Source organism: Schistocerca gregaria, chromosome 3, assembly GCF_023897955.1.
Source record: "Schistocerca gregaria isolate iqSchGreg1 chromosome 3, iqSchGreg1.2, whole genome shotgun sequence".
In the NCBI taxonomy this organism is placed as follows: domain Eukaryota; kingdom Metazoa; phylum Arthropoda; class Insecta; order Orthoptera; family Acrididae; genus Schistocerca; species Schistocerca gregaria.
Window position 1 is genome coordinate 212,983,948 of NC_064922.1, and position 24,325 is coordinate 213,008,272.

Consider the following 24,325-nt stretch of genomic DNA (forward strand, 5'->3'; position numbering starts at 1 on the left):
CGGTCAGAGTGGCCGAGCGTTTCTGGGCGCTACAGTCTGGAACCGAGCGACCGCTACGGTCGCAGGTTCGAATCCTGCCTCGGGCATGGATGCGTGTGATGTCCTTAGGTTAGTTAGGTTTAAGTAGTTCTAAGTTCTAGGGGACTGATGACCACTGCTGTTAAGTCCCATAGTGCTCAGAGCCATTTGAACCATTCATCTCTTGGCACTTTCGGGCCCTGGTCAGCAATTTGTTGAATGTAAGTCGATGTTGGACAACTGGAAATGCTGCAGTTTTACACAAAATGTTCTGCTGCAGTTGTTGAATACTATGTAGGTTACTGCTATACACCTGCGACCTGAGGGCTCCCCACACTAAGTAATCCCTCACTGACAGGTTAGATGGCCTGTCTGGTCAGCTAGAGGCTCGACGAGACTGTTCTCAGCTCTTACCTCTTTGAAGGTTACGTAAATGTGCTCTAAGTTTCGTTGCTTTATCCTGTTAGGAGTAATTGACTGTCTTTTCCTCCTCTGTCACAAATTCACGTCCAATCGTATCCACTCGCCCGGGCCACTTTTATTTTCCCCACCCTGTACCATGCCAATTACACTTTAATGTTCTTGTCCACGGTTTAAGTGGTTCATTTTCTTCGTGACAGCACTATACTGGCAATATATTTCTGTTGCCTTTGGTTACCTCAGGCATGATGTTCACTCAGAACGTGCGCGCTGTTCTCTTCATCCACTTGACACTCGTCGTGTACACCGGACTGTAGCGCATCTCCGCTGCTTGCGCTGCTCGGCCGTGACGCAGTATTTGCTCTTTCGTTATATTCTCAACTCATGGCGTATACTTTTCAACAGATTCTGCTCTGTCGACTTGATTATCCGCCCTGTGAATTCGTTCCCTCTTACATTTCCCCCATTCATCCGGCTTCAAAGGAAATAAATGTGCCTGTACCATATCTGCCACAATACTGAAACGCAAGTATGAACTACTTCTCGTGTGTTCACTGTAGTATCTAAGACAACTTTATCATATGGAGATCCACTTTCTATGAGGAAAATATCGCCGGAACGTCCACTTCCCTTTGCATCTGGCCCAGGCTGTCAAGCCTCAAGACTCATTTCACGCAATGACGCGGATGCTACTGCACTTAAATGCCATCCCCACAATTAATCACTGCGGCAGAGCCCACTATCATTTCTGCTGCCTCAGACTCCACAATTCCGCTTTATATCGGAACTGGTACTTATAATTACTCTCTGTAACGTCAATAACGTCATCATTGTGTGCCTTGCTTAAATTCTCAGAAACTACTGTTTCGACACCATCTACAACTAATTTAATCTCCCTCTACAAAGTATCCCCACGCATCGAAGACGTCCTTCTCTATTCTTCACAGGAGCATCAGGTTGAACTGCAGTTTTGATAGTTGCCGTCCTGTAGACAGGTAAAAACTACCCACAAGCTTACTCCTCTCTTTTTCTATTTTCTCCTTCTCCCTCCTCTCTGCTTCCCCTTTTTCCCATCTTTTAATTCTGCACTTAATCAATATATTTCTGACATCCCTGTGCACATTTCCAATCAACCAGTCACTGTGCTCTCTCTTCAGCCTCCCCCTATACACTGAGATCTTGTAATAAGCTGTTCCCTTTACCTGAGCCTGGATCACTTCCTATCTGATAGACACTTTTGCATTGGCTGCTCGTACCTTAGCTCCTTCGTCTCTTAAAATTCTCAATACATCCAATATGGCGGCCCTTTGCGGTATTGGAAACCCTGCTCTTTGTGGCACTGACCATGATATGATTACCTCTTACCAACTACACTGACGTAAAAGAAAATCACTTAAGCTTACCACCATCCTAGCAACTCTTGTCTCATTACACGGTTAAATAGCGAGATGTATTTCTTACCCTGCACAAAAAATCAAATTATGGGAAGGATTAACTAGAACACTATCGTACTATTTCTTATTACAACTGAATTACTGTAACCTAATTATTATTACCAAATCACTACTACACATCGAAACTACGAATAACCTTAGCTTCACCTCCCATGTCACTCAGGTGAAAACTAGTAGATACTATTACACCTCCTCAAAAAATACTGTCATAAGGCATAGTAACAAGTCTCACCTCCTGGAAAACGGAATACACAGATAGCAGTTATGGGCATTCTTGCTCCATCTGCCGCTATCAAGTGGCGTGTATTGTGGTTCAAAGCCCCCCTGCTGACACCTGTCTGTGAAGTTAGCACGGCACTCAGTAGGGTGAACGGCGGCCGTGGCAGGCTATAGGGCCCATAGGTGCACTGCTGACAGAGAGGAGTGTTTCATTTAACTTTGAATATACATTCCGTTGCTCCTGGCCGGTGTCAGCTCGCAGGTGCCTGCTTCCACCCTGGTGGAGATTGATTGGTTGATTTATTTCTTTTTGTGGGGGGCGGGGGGTGGGGGATGGGAGAGCCGGCTCCAGACAGCGAGGTCATCGGTCCAGTCGGACTAGGGAAAGGTAGGTTAGCAATTCTGACGTGGTTTCTCAAAGAAATCATCCCGGAATTTGTCTAAAATGATTTAGGAAAATCACTGAAAACCTATTACATGATGGCTGGACGCAGTATGAACCGTCGTCCTCCCGAATACGAGTCCAGTGTGTTAACCACTAGCCACCTTGCTCTGTCCTGATGGAAAGATAGACACATAGGAATCGACCCCCTGCCGCCAGCAGGAGTCTGGCGATGGCAGGCTTGAACAGCAGGTCAGCGGCGCTGCAGCAACAAATCCTACAAGGAGACTCCGTGCAGGAGGCCGCTCGCCCTACACCGTCTCGAACCCACGGCTGCAGCTGGTGGTGCCCAGATCTCTCACCGCCTAGTTTCGATATGGCACTGTAGTGGTGCTGAACTCCAAATGAACCCGCCTCAAAATTCGCACATTATTCAGCATCCAGTGACGTAGCTGAAATCTGGTTTCGCAGGATAGAGGGGATCAGGTTACGGTTGTGGAGGGGGCTATAATCTGTTATTGTTAGTTGTACAAACTAGACAAACTTTTATTTTCTTAAGAACCACTTACTTACACATTGTCTTAAAAGGATCAAATTAAAACAATGCGGCTGAAGGCATAGTTAAGAAAAATTGCAATACCTCCTGTGCTGAAGGCCCACAACCACACCAAAAACAAGAACAGCTGAAGGCCCGAACACAAGGTACAAAAATTACTTTAAAGAGTACATGCATCTGAAAGCCTTAATTAAAACATTTCATGTAAATACTTGGCTGAAGGACACAAAGACATTGAACAACTCAGGGCTTAGGGCCTGGATAACCAGAATTTCAGATAGTGAATATTTAAAAAAAAGTTTTAGTCAAACCAATTTTCATAATTTTCGTCTAAGACATCTGAGGGCCTTACCGTAAAAATATTTCACGTAAAAGCTTGGCTGAAGGCCACACACAATGGATATTGAACAACTCAGAGCTTAAGGCTTGGATAATTAGAATTTCAGATAGAAGAAACTTTCAAAATTTAGTTTTTAAACAAATCAGTCTTCAAATTTTACTTTAAGTCGACTGAAAGCCTTATTTTAAAATTAAAACAACTAAATTGAAAGACGGCTGCAGGCTTCGCACAGTACATCAGACATACTTGAGGAGGTAGCTCTAACATAAGGTGAGGTGAGACAGATAGCCTAGAGTAAAGTTAAATAATCGGATGGCAACCCGACCCAGGGACCGCTGAAGGACCGACCAACAAACTAATCGATTCCTTTCCGCCCAACCAACGGTACGACAACGGAAAATTTCAGCCAAGGAAGAAGATACCAGCCGCACTACGTCTTCTAACATCTAAAATCATTCAAGGCAGAATCACCTCTCTTAAGAAAAACAAATTATGAACAAACAACTAAAAGACTGCCGAACAGCATCAACACGGTGAAGAAAACACACCATACATTGCTGCTAGCCGGAACAGCCCAGGTACCAACAACCGACAATGAATGAAGAGATGTAATAGCAGTTGACGTTTCATAACAGGTTTACTGACCACTCAACTTCAGTGACCAGGTTCGGTGGGCAACGAACTTTGTAGCTCTTGCAGCTAGCGCCTCACAATCTGATCGTGCATGCATGCTGCGAGGGAAGACTTCCTCGGTGCTCTGTCCCAATTGACCTACTGCCACACACACCACCACACGGAAATATAGCAGTCCCACCAAACGTGGTACAGCAGTACTAGTATCGGTAAGAGCTGATGCTGCCACTGACGGAGACGACTCATCAACTCGTTATGGAAGTAAGAGGCCACTCAATTGCGACAGAATGCCAAAGAACAAACGGCATCAATGCGAGCTGGCCACAGCTCAGTAACTCTCAAGAAGGTTCCTGTCCTTTTGTGTTGACGACATCAACCCTGTCGGGCTATTACTACTGTGAGGTGCAGGTTTCTGATGAGACCTGCTAACCTGAAGTGCAACATTTATATATATGTGGTATTCTGACTCACAGGTGGTCAAACTGCGCTTAGTGGTCCATAGCTGCTGCAGCAATACTTCATAGCGGCTTCCATACAACTACTCACTATTCTCACTAACAACTGGTAGCGATACTAGAACAGCATTAGAGTGACCTGAGACTGAAATTTGAAAAGTTCGACAGGACTGCCTTACATTCAGTCACACAATTTATGAAATCTCGTTGCTTTCCATGTCATAACGACGAAAGACTGTCGCTCCAATACTCGGGCAATGAGTGTGAAACAACACGAAAATATCGCATTCTCGGTCTGGTCAAGTTTCTGGTGATAGAAATTTATTGCAGCTTTCCTTCGTAGTGCAATGGCACTATAGTAAAGTCAACGAAGGGAAAGTAGGGGAAATAATTCGTCAATTTTGTAATTTTTTTACATTGGTAGAGCGAAGGGCAATGAGAAACATAGGAAAAGTACTGATTGTTGGGTGTGAGAGTAGGAGGGGGGGGGCAGTTAAAGCTAACTTTTCTACGTGTTTCTCGAATAGCTCGAAAAGCATAATTTCTAGAGAATATGGTTCTCAGTACAGCATTAGATTGTTACATTTACCACAGGAATGTCCCACGGATTTTTCTCTAGGACTGACAGTTTCCTTGTTGCATAGGACTGAAAAATTGCAGATTATTAGAAATAGTGCTTCATAGTATAAAATTAATATTTGTTCCTGAATGAAATTCAAGATTTCTGTGTGACCTCATAAGCGCGTGACTGCGTGTGAGATTGCTCTCTGTTTTCATATATTTTTAGGTGCAGATACATATTTTAACGGTTTATGTGATAATATATAATGTGTTTACATTCCTCGCTAACCAGTTGCAGCTGTAGCGGCGCATCGAAAGCTAAGTGATAATTAATTGTTTGTGTATAGTGGTTTATTTAGGAACATTAGTAGTCTTCAACCGGTGTTGTTGGTGTTTTATGGTGAAATAATTTTAGAAGAAATTTTTGGGAACTGTTTTCAGTTTCGTTACTGTGTCATTATACGTTTGATTTCCTTTCTGTGTTAGTCTTTCGTTATATTCTCATTTGCTGTTGATTAATACTGTTAATAATAGTGTTATTTCCCTTGTAGAGTAAGTCTGTGATTATTGTAGTCAGTTTTTTAACATCTTCTCATTGTACTAGCGGAACTTAGATAAAGTAGTTTCCTTGTTTCACTAAACTGTAAAATTTTACCATGAGTGAAAAGTGTGGGCTTTGTCGTAGGTTCGTGAGTAGTGGATTGCGGTGTGAGACTTGTTCGAAGTATTTAGACTGGGAGGAATGCAGTGGGGAAGCCAGTGGACATTCTGGTGAGATCCTCTTCTGGAACTGCACTGTATGTAGCAAGAGTAAGTTGATAGAGGAGCAGGAGCGTAAGATCTGTGCCCTTCAGATGCAGGGAAATACGCACAGGAGGAGCTAGATAGGATGAGGAGGGAGAAGGGTGTTGGGGAATGGAAGCTGGCTGTTGGCAAGAGATCTGCTAGGAGAAAGAGTTTTTCAGATAGATTTACTATGGGTTTTGCAATAGATATGACCAACTGTCAGAGTCTAGTGGAGAGGAATCTCTAGTATCTGTAGATGTAGGAAGCATGCAGCAGACCTCAGCAGTTACTGTGGCTAGGACAGTTGCAAAGTCTAGGAGAAAGAAGAAGGTTCTGCTGTTAGGTAGTTCTCATGGTACGGGTGTAGGCCAGCAGTTGCAGGAAGTGTTGGGGAGTGAGTGCCAGGTCACCAGCATTGTGAAGCCTAATGCAGGATTGGCTCAGGTGACTGTTAACATAGGGGGTTATGTAGGGATTTTCCTAAAGAGGATGAGGTAGTGATTGTGGTTGGGGCTGGTAATAGTATTGATAGGGATGGGGAGTATGACATAGATGGTGACCTGGAAAAGATAGCCACTCAGGCTGCAACACGAATGTGTTTCAGCGTCACGATCGGCCTCATCTTAATACAGCCGTCAAGCATAATAACATGAAACTTGGGTGTGCGCTGATGACAGAAGGCATGAGTCAGATTTCAGTGGTGTTGGTGGAGTCTATCAGCAGGACCGTTTCACTAGACATGGCCTGCACCTCAATGGGAATGGAAAGGGGAAGTTGGCAAAGCTTATAGGTGTCACCATAGATGGGGGTGGTGGGATCAGTCATGGGAAAATTCCTGTACTAGTGGATGTTAGAGCTGCACTTTTTCAGATTGAAGTCAGCTGATAGGTATTCCTGTTTAACGGAAGTCTCTCTAACAAAGAAACCAATTTCGGCAAAGCTTAGGTATCGGAGTAATGAGGGAATTAGTATATTTCATCAAAATATACAAGGTATTAGAGATAAAGTTAGTGGACTGCTTATAGATGTTGACTCTGAAATTATTGGTATACCTGAGCACTTCTTAAATAAGGAGATAATGCAGAGGCTTCCTTTACAAGGATACAGATTGGCTGGCGGCTTTTCTAGGAGCTCTATGAGGTGTGGGGATGTAGCCAAGTATGTGAAAAACGGTATCCCATTTGAGGCAATTGATGTTTCAAAGTACTGCACTGAAAAGGTGTTTGAATGTTGTGCAGGCGCGATTGAATTTAGTGGATTTAAACTTCTAACTGTTGTTATTTATAGATCCCCAGACTTCGATTTCACAACATTTTTGTTAAATCTAGTGGAGGTTATTGTTTCACTTTATAGGAAATACAGAATGTTAATTATATGTGGTGATTTCAATATTAATAAGGTAAGTGACTGTGCGAGGAAAAGAATGCTGGTAGACCTCCTTAAGTAATATAATCTTATTCAAACCGTACTCTTTCTAACGAGAGTGCAAGGGAACAGTTGTACAACCATAGACAACATTTTTGTTCATTCCTCATTACTAGAAGGGCATTCTGTTAGTAAAAAAGTGAATGGCCTTTCAGATAATGATGCACAAGTTTTAACCCTGAAAGATTTTAGTGCTACAACACATGTAAAATATTGTTATCAACTTTTTAGGAAAGCTGATCCAGTTGCTATAGGGACCTTTGTAAACCTTATAAGGGAAGAAGTGTGGCAAGATGTTAATAGAGCTGATACAGTAGACGATAAATATAATGCTTTCCTCAAGACTTTTCTCGTGCTCTTTGAAAGTTGCTTTCCGTTAGAACGTTCAAAACAGGGTACTACCACAAATAGGCAGCCTGGGTGGCTGACTAGATGGATAAGAATATCCTGTAGAACAAAGTGGCAATTATATCAAACCGTTAGAAACAGTCAAAATCTAACAGCAGCATTCATAACAAACATTACTGTAAAGTTCTTAAGAAAGTTATTAGGAAGGCAAAAAGTATGTGGTGTACAGATAGAATAGCTAAGTCTCAGGATAAAATTAAAACCATATGGTCAGTCGTAAAGGAAGTGGCTGCAGAGACAGGTCGAGAATATAAAATCAGTTCATAGTGGGAATGTCCGTGTCACTGATAAGTCACATATTAAGTCGCATATATGTACAGTATTCAATAATTACTTTCTGAATATAGCAGATGAACCAAATACAAAACCTAGTCCCAACAGGAAATCATTTTGCGCTCGTAGAAAAAAGTGTTCCGAGACTGTTACCTGAAATACTGCTCCATGATAATGACAAGAGGGAGATTGAGTTAATAATTACATCATTAAAGACCAAGAACTCTTATGGATATGACGGGGTATCTAGCAGAACACTGAAGTATTGTTCTATGTATGTTAGCCCAGTACTTAGCTATATCTGTAGCTTTTCATTTAGGAGTTGTCGGTTTCCTGACCGATTAAAGTACTCGGTAGTGAAGCCACATTATAAAAAGGGAGACAGGGATAACGTTGATAATTATAGACCTATTTATATGCCATCGGTGTTTACAGTATTTGAATTAACATAATTTGCTGTCAAATGTACAGTTTGGTTTTAGAAATGGTTTAACAACTGAAGATGTTATATTCTCTTTTCTGTGTGAGGTTTTGATCGGATTAAATAAAAGGTTGCCAACGCTAGGTGTTTTCTTTGATTTAACAAAGGCTTTTCACTGTGTTGACCACAAGATATTATGGCAGAAGTTGGACCATTATGGAGTAAGGGGAGTAGCTTACAATTGGTTCGCCTCTTACTTAAGAACAGAAAGCAGAAGCTAATTCTGCGCAGTATTGAGAGTGGTAGTGATGTTCAGTCCCAATGGGGCACTGTTAAGTGGGGCGTTCCCCAAGGGTCGGTGCTGGGACCACTGCTGCTTCTTATTTATATAAATGGTATGCCTTCTAGTATTACAGGTGATTCAAAAATATTTCTGTTTGCTGATGACACTAGTTTGGTAGTGAAGGATCTAGTGTGTAATATTGAAACATTGTCAAATAATGTAGTTTATGAAATACGTTTGTGGTTTGTTGAATATAATTTGTTGCTAAATAACAGTAACACTCAGTTTTTCCAGTTTCTGACTCACAATTCAACAAGAACTGATATTTTGATCAGCAGAAATTGGATATTATAAGCGTGACGGAACAATTCAAGTTCCTAGGGGTTCGGATGGATAGTAAGCTGTTGTGGAAAGCCCATGTTCAAAATCTTGTTCAGAAACTAAATGCTGCTTTATTTACCATTAGAACAGTATCTGAAATAAGTGACAGTTCAACATGAAAAGTAGTCGACTTCGCATATTTTCATACGCTTATGTCATATGGTATTCTTTGTGGGGTAATTCTTCTGATTCAAAAAGTGTATTTTTGGCTCAAAAAGGGGCTGTTCCAGCTATATATGGTATAAGTTCGAGAACCTCTTGTCGACCCCTATTCAATAATCTGGGAATTCTGACACTGCCCTCACAGTATATATTTTCTTTAATGTTGTTTGTTGTTAGCAATATTAGCTTACTCCCAAGAGTTAGCAGCTTCCACTCAGTTAATATTAGGCAGAAATCAAATTTGCATGTGGAATGCACTTCCTTGACTCTTGTGCAGAAAGGAGTTCACTATTCTGCTGCATCAATTTTCAATAAGCTACCACAAGAACTCTTAGTAGTAGCCCAAACGCTTTTTGGTCTAAACTTAAGTGTTTCCTCATGGCTCACTCCTTCTATTCTGACGAGGAGCTCCTGGAAGAGCTGAAAAATTAAGCAAATTCCAGTGTTACATTGTTGATTTTCTTTCTTTAAACTTGCGAATCGTCGCCTGAATACGTTTCTCGTATTTCATTTTATCTGTTCCTACTGTCGTGCTATAATTTCATGTATTGAATCGTTCCATGACCGTGGAGACTTCTCCTTAATTTGGTCCCACGGAACAATCAATAAATAAAAAATTAAATAAATAAAATAAGTTTAAAAGAAATACAAATGTGTGTATCTCTTACAAGTACAGTAGAATCACATTAGTTGATAAACTTTGTCCTGGGGCGTATGACGAGCTACATGGTGGAGGTCAGGATAAAGCTGTGAGCAAAGTTAATTGCATGATTGTGGCTACTCACTTATCTCTTAGGTCTGCAAACTGAAGAGCGGGCTGACGCATACCCACTCACCCTGCACCAAGAGGTTCAAACGGCTCTGAGCACTATGGGACTCAACATCTTAGGTCATAAGTCCCCTAGAACGTATAACTACTTAAACCTAACTAACCTAAGGACATCACACACACCCATGCCCGAGGCAGGATTCGAACCTGCGACCGTAGCAGTCCCGCGGTTCCGGACTGCAGTGCCAGAATCGCACGGCCACCGCGGCCGGCCACCCTGCACCATTCATCACGAGAGGTAACTACAGTTTGTTTCACAAAGCTATACCTACCCTACTGCAGCACACCTCTTGAATTGCTGGTGACGCATGGTGTAAACACACCATTGAGAGTTTACTTTTCACAAAGTGAGTTTACACTGCATGGAGAAAAGATGTGTGATGCTACTAATACTAATTCGAGGAACGCACATGAGCGCATTCTGTGTAGATCTCAGCACTGTGCTCTGTCTTGCTGGAGGGGAAACTGTTTCTCAGTCATCCTGTATATTAGTTGTAGCGTTCTTCCAGGAAAGACAACGTTCCATACAACGAGTACTGTTCACATTTTATTTTAGACAGACTACACTTCTCGAGCGTTTCTCTTCCAGTCCTCTTTAAGCTCACTGAATTCGTGTTTATACATGGTGGTCGGAAAATCCGGTTACAGACTTGTAGGGCTTGTAGAGGGGAGTAAGTACATCGTATTTTGACCCATCCTACAGCTCCAGTTCTGCCAGGGCCTCATTCGCAGAAGAGCTTCTGTGAAGTTTGGAAGGTAGAGAATGCGTACTGGCAGAATTGAGGCTGTTAGGGCTGCTCGCGAGACGTGCTTGGGTAGCTCAGTTGGTAGTGAACTTGCCCGCGAAAGCAAAGGTCACGATATCGAATCTCGGTCCAGCACACAGTTTTAATCTGTCAGGAAGTTAAGAGCTATTTTCAGTTTAATAATGAATTCTATTTACAAAGTGAAGGATTAACAATGGGATCCCCTGGAGTCTGGAACTATAGCAAACATACTTATAAACCATGCAGAACAGATTACATTTATAAAAATAGTGCCAAATAAGTACAAAATCCTATACTGGATTAGATATATGGATAACATGTGCCTGATAGCTGAGCCAAGCAATAAAACTGACCAGTTACACACAGACACAAATTCTGTTCACGGTGAAATACATATTAAAATAGAGAAAGGGTAAACTACTTAAATTTCTTGTACATCGGCACGAAGATTTAAGACAACCAACACACATTTGACACGTACAGAAAACTGACAACAGATATAATTGTACATGAGACATCACTTCACCCCAGTTCTCAAAAGCGGGCAGCATCACATGCAAACAAACACACAAATTACAAGAAATGGATCAACACAAAGTGTGAAAGCAACAGAAACTAAATGATGGTACACAATGACATACAACCAAAAATACTCATACCACCAAACCAACAACTCAGTTTAGTAATATATCCCATAAGAAGCAAGAAAATTGATCTATACCAGAAATCAGGAATATAACAACCGAACCTCGCCCCATGAACCATGGACCTTGCCGTTGGTGGGGAGGCTTGCGTGCCTCGGCGATACAGATAGCCGTACCATAGGTGCAACCACAACGGAGGGGTATCTGTTGAGAGGCCAGTCAAACGTGTGGTTCCTGAAGAGGGGCAGCAGCCTTTTCAGTAGTTGCAAGGGAAACAGTCTGGATGATGGACTGACCTGGCCTTGTAACAATAACCAAAACAGCCTTGCTGTGCTGGTACTGCGAACGGCTGAAAACAAGGGGAAACTACGGACGAAATTTTTCCCGAGGTCATGCAGCTTTACTGTATGATTAAATGATGATGGCGTCCTCTTGGGTAAAATATTCCTGAGGTAAAATAGTCCCCCATTCGGATCTCCGGGAGAGGACTACTCAAGAGGATGTCGTTATCAAGAAAAAGAAAACTGGCGTTCTACGGATCGGAGCGTGGAATGTCAGATCACTCAATCGGGCAGGAGGAACAAGATATCTGGTCAGGTGACTATAGGGTTATAAACACAAAATCAAATAGGTGTAATGCAGGAGTAGGTTTAATAATGAATAGGAAAATAGGAATGCGGGTAAGCTACTACAAACAGCAAAGTGAACGCATTATTGTGGCCAAGATAGATACGAAGCCCACACCTACTGCAGTAATACAAGTTTATATGCCAATTAGCTCTGCAAATGACGAAGAAATTGAAGAAATGTATGACGAAATAAAAGAAATTATTCAGATAGTGAAGGGTGACGAAAATTTAATAGTCATGGATGACTGGAATTCGGTTGTAGGAAAAGGGAGAGAAGGAAACGTAGTAGGTGAATATGGATTGGGGCTAAGAAATGATAGAGAAGCCGCCTAGTAGAATTTTGCACAGAGCACTAGTTTATCATTGCTAACACTTGGTATAAGAATCATGAAAGAAGGTTGTATACATGGAAGGACCCTGGAGATACTAAAAGGTATCAGATAGATTATATAATGGTAAGACAGACATTTAGGAACCAGGTTTTAAATTGTAAGACATTTCCAGGGGCAGATGTGGACTCTGACCACAATCTATTGGTTATGACCTGTCGATTAAAACTGAAGAAACTGCAAAAAGGTGGGAACTTAAGGAGATGGGACCTGGATAAACTGAAACAACCAGAGGTTGTACAGAGTTTCAGGGAGAGCATAAGGCAACAATTGACAGGAATGGGGGAAAGAAATACAGTAGAAGAAGAATGGGTAGCTTTGAGGGATGTAGTAGTGAAGGCAGCAGAGGATCAAGTAGGTAAAAAGACGAAGGATATTAGAAATCCTTGGGTAACAGAAGAAATATTAAATTTAATTGATGTAAGGAGAAAATATAAAAATGCAGTAAATGAAGCAAGAATACAAACGTCTCAAAAATGAGATCGACAGGAAGTGCAAAATGGCTAAGCAGGGATGGCTAGAGGACAAATGTAAGGATGTAGAGGCTTATCTCACTAGGAGTAAGATAGATACTGCCTACAGGACAATTAAAGAGACCTTTGGAGATAAGAGAACCACTTGTATGATCATCAAGAGCTCAGATGGAAACCCAGTTCTAAGCAAAGAAGGGAAAGCAGAAAGGTGGAAGAAGTATATAGGGGGTCTATACAAGGGCGATGTACTTGAGGACAATATTATGGAAATGGAAGAGGATGTAGATGAAGATGAAATGGGAGATATTATACTGCGTGAAGAGTTTGACAGAGCATTGAAAGACCTGAGTCGAAACAAGGACCCAGAGTAGACAACATTCCATGGGAACTACTGACGGCCTTGGGAGAGCCATTCATGACAAAACTCTACTGTCTGGTGAGCAAGATGTATGAAACAGGCGAAATACCCTCAGACTTCAAGAATAATATAATAATTCCAATCCCAAAGAAAGCAGATGTTGGCAAATGTGAAAATTACAGAACTATCAGTTTAATAAGCCACAGCTGCAAAATACTAACACGAATTCTTTACAGACGAATGGAAGCCGACCTCGGAGAAGATCAGTTTGGATTCCGTAGAAATACTGCAACACGCGCGGCAATACTGACCTTACGACTTATCTTAGAAGAAAGATTAAGGAAAGGCAAACCTACGTTTCTAGCATTTGTAGACTTAGAGAAAGCTTTTGACAATGTTGACTGGAATACTCTCTTTCAAATTCTAAAGGTAGCAGGGGTAAAATACAGGGAGCGAAAGGCTATTTACATTTTCTACAGAAACCAGATGGCAGTTATAAGGGTCGAGGGACATGAAAGGGAAGCAGTTGTTGGGAAGGAAGTAAGACAGGGTTGTAGCCTCTCCCCGATGTTATTCAATCTGAATATTGAGCAAGCAGTAAAGGAACCAAAAGAAAAAATCGGAGTAGGTATTAAAAACAAGGGAGAAGAAATAAAAACTTTGAGGTTCGCCGACGACATTGTACTTCTGTCAGAGACCACAAAGGACTTGGTAGAGCAGTTGAACGAAATAGACAGTGTCTTGAAAGGAGGGTATAAGATGAATATCAACAAAAGCAAAACGAGGATAATGGAATGTAGTCAAATTAAGTCGGGTGATGCTGAGGGAATTAGATTAGGAAATGAGACACTTAAAGTAGTAAAGGAGTTTTGCTATTTGGGGAGCAAAATAGCTGATGATGGTCGAATTAGAGAGGATATAAAATGCAGACTGGCAATGGCAAGGAAAGCGTTTCTGAAGAAGAGAAATTTGTTAACATCGAGTATAGATTTAAGTGTCAGGAAGTCATTTCTGAAAGTATTTGTATGGAGCTTAGGCATGTATGGAAGTGAAACATGGACGATAAATAGTTTGGGCATGAAGAGAATAGAATCCTTCGAAATGTGGTGCTACAGAAGAATGCTCGCGCTATTCGTCCACGAGACTCAGAGGGCCTTAGACACGGGTTCACAGGTGGATGCCGTGTTTCTTGAGTTCCGCAAGGCGTTTGAGACAGTTCCCCATAGTCGTTTAATGAACAAAGTGAGAGCATACGGACTATCAGATCAATTGTGTGATTGGATTGAGGAGTTCCTAGATAACAGAACGCAGCACGTCATTCTCAATGGAGAGAAGTCTTCCGAATTAAGAGTGATTTCAGGTGTGCCGCAGGGGAGTGTCATGGGACCGTTGCTGTTCGCAATATACATAAATGACCTGGTGGATGACATCGGAAGTTCACTGAGGCTTTTTGCAGATGATGCTGTGGTGTATCGAGAGGTTGCAACAATGGAAAATTGTACTGAAATGCAGGAGGATCTGGAGCGAATTGACGCATGGTGCACGGAATGGCAATTGAATCTCAATGTAGCGAAGTGTAATGTGATGCGAATACATAGAAAGATAGGTCCCTTATCATTTAGCTACAAAATAGCAGGTCAGCAACTGGAAGCAGTTAATTCCATAAATTATCTGGGAGTACGCATTAGGAGTGATTTAAAATGGAATGATCATATAAAGTTGATCGTCGGTAAAGCAGATGCCAGACTGAGATTCATTGGAAGAATCCTAAGGAAATGCAATCCGACAACAAAGGAAGTGGGTTACAGTACGCTTGTTCGCCCAATGCTTGAATACTGCTCAGTGGTGTGGGATCCGCACCAGGTAGGGTTGATAGAACAGATAGAGAAGATCCAACGGAGAGCAGCGCGCTTCGTTACAGGATCATTTAGTAATTGCGAAAGCGTTACGGAGATGATAGATAAACTCCAGTGGAAGACTCTGCAGGAGAGACGCTCAGTAGCTCTGTACGGGCTTTTGGTGAAGTTTCGAGAACATACCTTCACCGAAGAGTCAAGCAGTATATTGCTCCCTCCTACGTATATCTCGCGAAGAGACCATGAGGATAAAATCAGAAAGATTAGAGCCCACACATAAGCATACCGACAATCCTTCTTTCCACGTACAATACGAGACTGGAATAGAAGGGAGAACCGATAGAGGTACTCAGGGTACCCTCCGTCACACACCGTCAGGTGGCTTGCGGAGTACGGATGTAGATGTAGATGTAGATGTAGATGGGTAGATCACATAACTAACGAGGAGGTATTGAATAGGATTGGGGAGAAGAGACGTTTGTGGCACAACTTGACGAGAAGAAGGGATCGATTGGTAGGACATGTTTTGAGGCATCAAGGGATCACCAATTTAGTACTGGAGGGCACCGTGAAGGGTAAAAATCGTAGAGGGAGACAAAGAGATGAATACACTAAGCATATTCAGAAGGATGTCGGTTGCAGTAGGTACTGGGAGATGAAGATGCTTGCACAGGATAGAGTGGCATGGAGAGCTGCATCAAACCAGTCTCAGGACTGAAGACCACAACAACAACAACAACAACAACAACCGAAACGCAATACGTGGGATGGAACATACATAGGTTAAACCAGGAGGACATTTGACACCAGGTATAAAGACCACCTAAGAGTATGTAAGTACCCGACAAATCATTCAGCTATTGCGGGATAGTTACATCAACAACAACATAAAATTACCAACAGAGATAAAGAAATGGAAATCATATGGATAAACAACAACAAAAAAGACCTCCTCACTTTACAAGAAAATACTTCATTAAAAAACTAATTTAAACTAACACACAGACACACACACACTCATACAGGGGCTGATAACCCTAACAACATGAACAAAAACAAACGAACAGACATAAGGCTATTACTGTGCAGACTGAGAAACAGTTTACAAAAGTGAAGTGTAAATAATATGGTTTAAAAAATACTGCAGCGTGGCAAAAACCATGAACTGCATAAATGACACATAGTCTTTCGGCGTCAGCCGCTGCTACCAAGGAGGGAAGAAGCAGAATGTGCAAAGAAACCTACTAAGTAGCTTAGACACCAACTTTATAAGCAAAACGCTGTTTTTAACCAAAACCAAACAAAATCATATAAACGTATGTATCCAATTTGTAGAATAACGCAGGAAGATGCTCTATAAATAAAAGTCGAACACGTCTGGTGTTATTCTCTAAACATTTAAAGCTATGAGAATTTGCTACCATTAGAAAAAAAACAATATTATCTAGAAAGACACAGCGGATGGTTAAATCAGTGGAAAGTTCACACAGTCATTTGAACAGAAAAAATATTCCTTCACCTAAATAGCACTTGCAGTATTAAATTCTGAGATTGTTTTGAGGATGTGACTAATGAATCAGAATACTTGGGTCCCACAATTCTATGGGAGAAAATGCTCTGCATTCGAGAAAAGTATAAGACGAAACAGGAGGCATTTGAAATGTGGTGTTGAAGAACATTGTATAATGTAGGGGGTGAAAAAGGTGTGCTGAAAGGGTGCTGTAAAGAACAATCTAGGAGAAAATGCTAAGGGAAAGCAGTATCAGATGATGAGACAGTTATTTTAACATCTGTTAAGGACTTTGAACTGAAAGGAGCAGTCAAATGTTTTATTATTTCTCCCTCATCTACGCTGACGTAAAAGAAAAAATTGGCAGAAGCAAGAGGGAGTTTTGCGACATAAACGAAAGTTCGCATTCATATTTGTACATCTGAAAGATGATATTTGTTGAAATTGCACGCCAGTCGCATAAGTATGGTGCTAGTAGAACCACTATGATGTGTAACATCATGTCCGCTTTGCATACGCACTGTGACGGTCTTGAACCTTAGCTGCCTCTGAGATAAAGTTGGTGTTAGTCAAGAATGCCTTTATGGCGGCAAAGACGCCATCATCAACACCTTAGTGAGTTTGAATAGCGCTGTGTAATAGGGTTATTAGAAGCTGGAAGTTTCTTCTGCGATACTGCAGAAAGACTTTTCAGGAATGTAACCACTGTACATGATTGCTGGCAGCGGTGGTCACGAAAATGTACGGTTACAAGAAGACCGAACTCAGGATGGCTACGTGGCAATACCTAGTGAGAAGATCATCGTGTTCGGTGTATGACTTTGATCCATCGCACTGCATCTACAAGAGAAATTTGAGGAGCAGTTGGCACCACAGGAACACAACTAACTGTTACAAATAGTATACTTCAAGGAGAAGTCCGAGTCAGACGCCCTGTAGATTCCATCCCGCTGATCCCAAATCAGTACCATTTGCGACTTCAATGGTGTGAAGCGAAAGCTCATTGGAGGGATGGGAGAAGGATGGTATCGTCTTCTGATGAAATCTGTTTCCGCTTCATTGCCAGTGATGGCAGTGTGGTGGTTAGAAAGATGACAGATGAGGGCCTGTAACCAACCTGTCTGCGTGCTAGACCCACTGAACCTATGCCTGCAGTTAAGGTCTGGGGTATGATTTTGATTTCGTAGGACAGCAGGAGTATTCTTGTAGTTATCCCTCCAACCCTCACTGCAACGCTGTTCGTCAATGCAGCAATTCGACCTACTGTGCTGCCATTGATAAACAGCTTTCCAGGGGGTGCTTTCCAACAAGATAACGCTCGCCCACATACCGCTGTTGTAACAAAACATTCTTTGCAGAGCGCCGACCTATTGCCTTGGCGTGCTCGATCACCGAATTTGTCTCAAATCGCGCACATATAGGATATCATCGGACGAGAGCTCCAGCATCAATCACAAACATCATTAAAGATCCCAATACTGACCGATCAAGTCCAACAGGCATGGAACTCCATCCCACAAACTGACATTCGGCATCTGCACAACACAATGCGCGCACTTTTGTATGCTTATATTTAACTTTCTGGCGGTTATACAGATTTCTAATGTGCGAGTATTTAACGTTTGCAAAGGCTTCTTCTGTTGTTACATTAACCTGTGATCTTGCCACAATAATCACTTAAATATGATATCTGGACAAACGTATTCCAAAAATTTCGTAACTCTGTAATAATTACTTTGGTGCTGCCATTTATGTCCGTCAGAGTATGCACATGCCAACTGCCATCGTAGCTTCTGTGTTTATTGGATGTCTTAGCAGAAGACCCTTGAGCCAGAATACATATACTGCATTTCGCCTGCTCAAAGTTCCAATTCCATTTTCAGATTACACTAGGTATTCCAGACTACTGGTTTTTCTATATTACCGTGCGGGTCCGAGCTAAGTGTAAAGCTTACAGTAAAAACGACATATTTTTGAGTACTGTTTATCGGTCAGGGCCCCATACCAATTTATAATAACACGACAGATGGGAAAGACATGAACGTCAGTCGGAACGAGAGTTTTACAGAAATTCCCAACAAACGCCAGTGGAAGACGTTACACGAAATATGCTGTGTGCATTACGGATGGCCCTGTTCTCTAAATTCCGAAAGCGAATGTTCCAAAATCAGACAGGGATTGTACTGGGGGAGAGGAAAGTGTTTTTAGGAACACATGAAATGCTGTATAAAGTATTGAAGTTATTTAGATGATTCTGTCAATTCTCCAGTTATAGAGATTTATCACGAGTAAAATCCTCTATAATTTCAGACCTAGTTACATACGGTGCAGACGTTTAAATCACACTTCCTCGGCCCTGCACCATCTAGTAACCTGAAACGGAAGAACGGCTTCTACCACGCAACACATGATTTTCCGAATGAACTGTGTTTCTGTCAATATCTGTCCTGAAAACTGCTCACGTTTCAAAATGTTTTTAGCTTGTAACTAGTGTTTGGCATTACTTCTTCTTAATCTAATTTTTTTCAATTACAACATTTTAAAAATTAAATTGAATATTTATTACTAGGTACACGATGTGCGCTAGAAAAAATTTTCCAAAATGGCTCTGAGCACTATGGGACTTAACATCTGAGGTCCACTAGAAATTTTTTTTCACATTTTGAAAAAATCTCCCTCTTCCGGACTATTTTCAGTAATTTTAGAAAAGACATGAGCACACCAAAAGTGAATGTATGTATTACATTCCTGAAACAGGGCTGGCTAGACGCTAAAAGTGATCCAAAGTGCAACACTCCTCAGCTTTTCTCACGTGTATGTCTTACGTAACGATCACGGCACTAAGTCTGGAGAAATTGAGGCTCATATAGACGGGTACAGATAGACATCCTTTCTATCCACGTACAATGAAAGAATAGGTTAGGAAGAGCGAATGGTAATACTTTTACAGAGTGTATGGTACACCACACATTGTACGATGGTTTATGGACTGCGGGTGTAAGTGCAGAAAGTATATCGTTGATTGAAAGAAGGCCCAGACAGCGCAATCGTCAGTCATAATCGCGCACCTGTCACTAGCTGGCCCTGGTGTGGTGTTACGTCTTTGCAAAGGGGACGAACAGTTACCTTTTGGGGACATACCAAAGCTTTGACTGTGTTGGCCAACCAGAGAGCAGGGCGTGAATGTTGCAGCTGGACGCCCTGTGCAATTTACGCTAGATCAACATGGAGCAGACGTGATTTTAGACAAATGCCATGATCATATGGCGTGAGCGAATTCGAGTAACAACTTTCAGAGCTATGGAGAGACTGCATCAAGCATCGAGCATTCGGATTGTATTCACGTCATAGCTTATTGCGAGTACGTTGTAGCTATGAAAATCATGTCTTTTTCCCGTTGCATTCGAACATACCATGAAAAAATGTTATGTCTTTGTCCTTGCTTTTGTTCACCACAACACTCGTAGTGATCGGTATGTATTTCTTATATAACCGTCCGTAAATTTGTATGATGTTGCTCAAAGCAGCGTTAGGCAGCTTAGACCGATACACATATCTAACAATGACTAGTAATCTCATCTATATTGATTGCTTGCTCAACAGTTATACTACATTTATTATACTGCTTTTGTTATATGGCGTTATTCCTGTGAATGTCGAATTTACTAGAGGACATAACACTACGATATCTTCGGTGCTGTATATGAAAAGTAGATTATGCCCTGGATTTGGGATTCACTCTCTCCCTTCTTTTTAATTTTTACCGAAAACGTAACACAAAGAGGACGCTACACTCCGCAGTCATTCGATGCAGAAACAAGTAATATGTACTGATCCGCAAGAACATTATGAGCACGTACCTAGTAGTCAGTATGTCCACCTTTGGCATAGATAACTTTTCCGACGCGACGTGGCGTGGAAGCAACGATGTGTTAGTAGTTCGCCTTCTCACCCGAGTCATCTATTTCCCGTAAACTACGATGAGCTCTGACGCTACGTTCAATCTCAGATGTGGAGAGTCTGGTTCAGATCAGGCGAGTGGTGGGCCATCACATCAATGGCAACTCACTGCTGTCTTCCTCTAGCCAATTCATCCAACTTCTGGCGTTGCGACATGGCGCATTATCTTGTCGAAAAATGCCACTGCCTTCTAGGAACATGATCGACATGAAGGGGTGTACGTGCTCCTCAACCGTCAGTGCTCCTTCGCCGTCAGTGTACCTTGCACGAGGTCCACTGTATCCAGGGGTGCCCACGTAAACGTTTCGCAGAGCATAATGCTGCCGCCAGATTCTCTCCGTCCTGCATTACAGGCGTCAATGAGCTATTCTGCCTTGGAAGAGGACGAATTCGCGTCGTCCCATCGACATGATGAAGAAGGTGTAGGTGTTCATCAGACCAAGCAACGCTCTTGAACTGCTTCAGCGTCCTGTACAGATCGTGACGTGCCCATTTCTGTCGTAGTCGCCAATGTCGTGGTGTTAACATTAGCCCAAGCATGGGTCGATGTCTGCGGAGGCACGTTGTTAGGGGAATTCGGTGCGCTGTGTGTTCCTACACTCTTGGTACTCTGCCCAGGATTAATATCTGATGTTAGTTCCCTCACAGTTTGCCACCTCTCATGTTCTAACAGTCTGCTAGCTTGCGACATCCCAAGTGTGTAATGAGGAGTGGTTGCCCAAACCAAGGTCTGGACGTGGTTTCACCTTGGTGTCGCCACGTGCTGAAGACATCAGAGCACTGCTGGAACAGGTGACAGGTCGTGCCGTGCCTCCAGATAATCACAATCTGAACTCGGTCAAACGCATATGAATCGTGCATCTTCCGCATTCTACGCAAGGACAGCACGCCACTAATACTAAATGCACCGTGCGTATGTCTGACTACCTGTCACTCCTATCTACTTAACGCTGCCATTGGCGGGATGGGTTTATATCGATGATGGACCGCTGATCAGTATTCTCTGGCTGATAAGTGTGTATTCGCACATGAAACACACTTTCAACCCTTTGCAAAGGAATGTTGTCTAATGAACGTAAAAAATGCTTTCCTTTTTATCGCAACAGATGGCTGAAGCCTATTGGTTATCGCAGCCAACAGTGTCAAAAGACACTTGCAGTGACCACACTTACGAGATTCGGCATATTTTACATCGAAAAAAATAGGTAATTCAATGATATATTATGTAAGTAAGCAGCGAGAGTATTGTGACGCGGATAGAACAAAAAAAATCGAATATCGCCCAACAGAGCCTGCTTCGTTTCCTGGCAACAAACCGCTTTTACACGTCTGCCTATAAGTGAAGTGGCAAAATGTGGCTTACAAAAGCGTTTCTGATTCTAGGTGTTGTGTGCGCTGCGGGTGTTTTTCTGCACACTGTCAGCCCCTCAGAGTTGAGAGCTGCTGTTGCACCCCCTTCGGGGCTGTCTAGTGGTTTCGCTACTTCTGCAGAGTCGAGGCCGAGTGGGAACGACGCATCTCGTGGAGAAAGCGTGTATAACGACGGAGATGGAGGAAGTGAGCCAAGCATTTTTACGTCCATCAAGGAGCGCATTCAAAGGAAACTAAAGGTATTGTGAATATTTCTATCGTTCAAACCTATACATTTATTTTGTGTATTTTCTTTTGGGGCTACGGTAAGATACGATGTTGTAATGATTGCGTATCGGTTTCCAATTTGTACAAGCTTTGCTTGTTGGTGGTGGTTCGTATTTATTCTAAAGTTTCGTAGCAGTAAATTTCTTGGCTTATAGGCGTTTGCTATCTAATTACTATTAAATGTGGTTTGTGTTGCTGTTACTTGTGGTACCATCTGCTCAAGGGTAACAGATACTTACATTTTACATACGCGTCTCAGATATTTCCTTCTTGAGATAGAAGCCTTATCCGTAATCTTCTATACCATGGACGATATTTTCAAGTTCAGCCACAGTAAGTTGTTTGTATCCGAATGAAAATGGATCTTGATGAAGTGACCCAAGTTGCAGCAAGTATTAAATCATTATTTCGACTGATTGTAGAATGAATTCGTTTTAACGATAGCATTCTTTCCTTTTGCGTTATGTGTAGTGATGTGTGGTCATAAACTGTTAATTGATGACTTGCTTTTCATAGTCTGTGTGTGTTTTTGTGTAGGCCCTGAAGAGCAGCAAAGCGGGACCCGACGAGTACGTCTTCCTTCAGAAGACCGTAATTCCGAAGCTGCGAGAAGCTGTGTTAGCGGTGCGGCGTGTGATTAATTCTTACGACAGGGACCGCGCCGCTCAGTATCTGCGCCAGAGTGTTGAGACTATGCAGTCTTACGACAGAGACCGAGTCGTGGAATATGTGTGCCGAGCTGTTAGAGAGACTATACAGTGGTGCACCGAAAATGAGACTGTATGCAACACAATAGTGGTGTTATTGTGTATTTGCCAGCACGTTATATTAGTGATGTCAACTCATTACTTTTTTATGGATGACTGACTGGCAGTACCAAACTGTTTAATTTGCTTTTGTTCTCATTTTGTGTTGATAACGACGTATGGCTCATTGAATTTTGCCTTGGTTTCTTACAAAAGACTAAATTATTCGAGAGCCATCACTTTCAATGTTGTATGGCTGTATACTTCGTCTTGGTTTCTTACAACAGTCTAAATCATTCTACAGCCATCAATTTTAAATTTGTTGTGTTTATATTCGTCTTTTCTTGTTAATATCACATAAATAAAACATTTTTCAAAAATCGTATGCCTATTACTGCACAATCAAAGTCTGGAATATCATTTTATCTTTATACGATGTTGTACTTGTTGAAATTTACCTTGATTGGCCGCCATAACTTTCCGTCGAGAATTAAAGTTACCGTTTCAAAGTACTGCAGCTGCTGATTTTGCTCAACTACAGTGCACTCACACAAACCTCCAAGAGAAGGGAGGTGACTGTAAGAGTAATGTGCATTTTCCTTTTGTTTCCAGAAAGTAGACGAGTTGCAGAAGAGTTAAAGTCAACTATTTTGATGCGTGTTTTAGTCTAACCTAACCTAACCTAACCTAACCTAACCTCACCTAACCTAAAAAGTCTACTCGAATGGTACACTTTGAACATTTTCTGTTGCTGTTCATATCTCCAAAGCGAATAACATTTCGAAGAAAAATGAACGTGCTGGTTATCGTCTCTTTGGTGGACATTTCTTGCTCCTGGACAAGAAGTATCATCGTTTCGTCAAGATACGTACAAACCTCTGACAGCGACGTAACCTGCCCAGTGGAATGTTTTTCATTTTAATGGCGGAAGTGTGTTGGAGACGTTCAAATTTGTAGCAGCATCTTATATATCTTAAATTATACGATTTATGTATCACATTCCAAAGATATCTAGCGATAGTGATCAGGTAATTATTCAAGTATATGAATATAGTGATATGCATATAAAGTTCGGTATCGTACAACTTGTAAACGGCCATGTGTTTGACATTCATAGTTTATCAATGCATGGATGCTGAGCACATTGCTCTTGCATTTTGCACAACATCAATATTTGCCCACTGCCTGAGACAGAAAAGACGAGTACCTAGAACATATGGTCGGATATCTGTGTGTCTTCTTATACGTTCTCATCATGGGTGGGTAAATGATTAGACTTACATTTCTCTGTAAGAGAACAGCCACCATAGTGCATATTTAGTTTTGTTACCAGGTCAGGTAGGGTATAT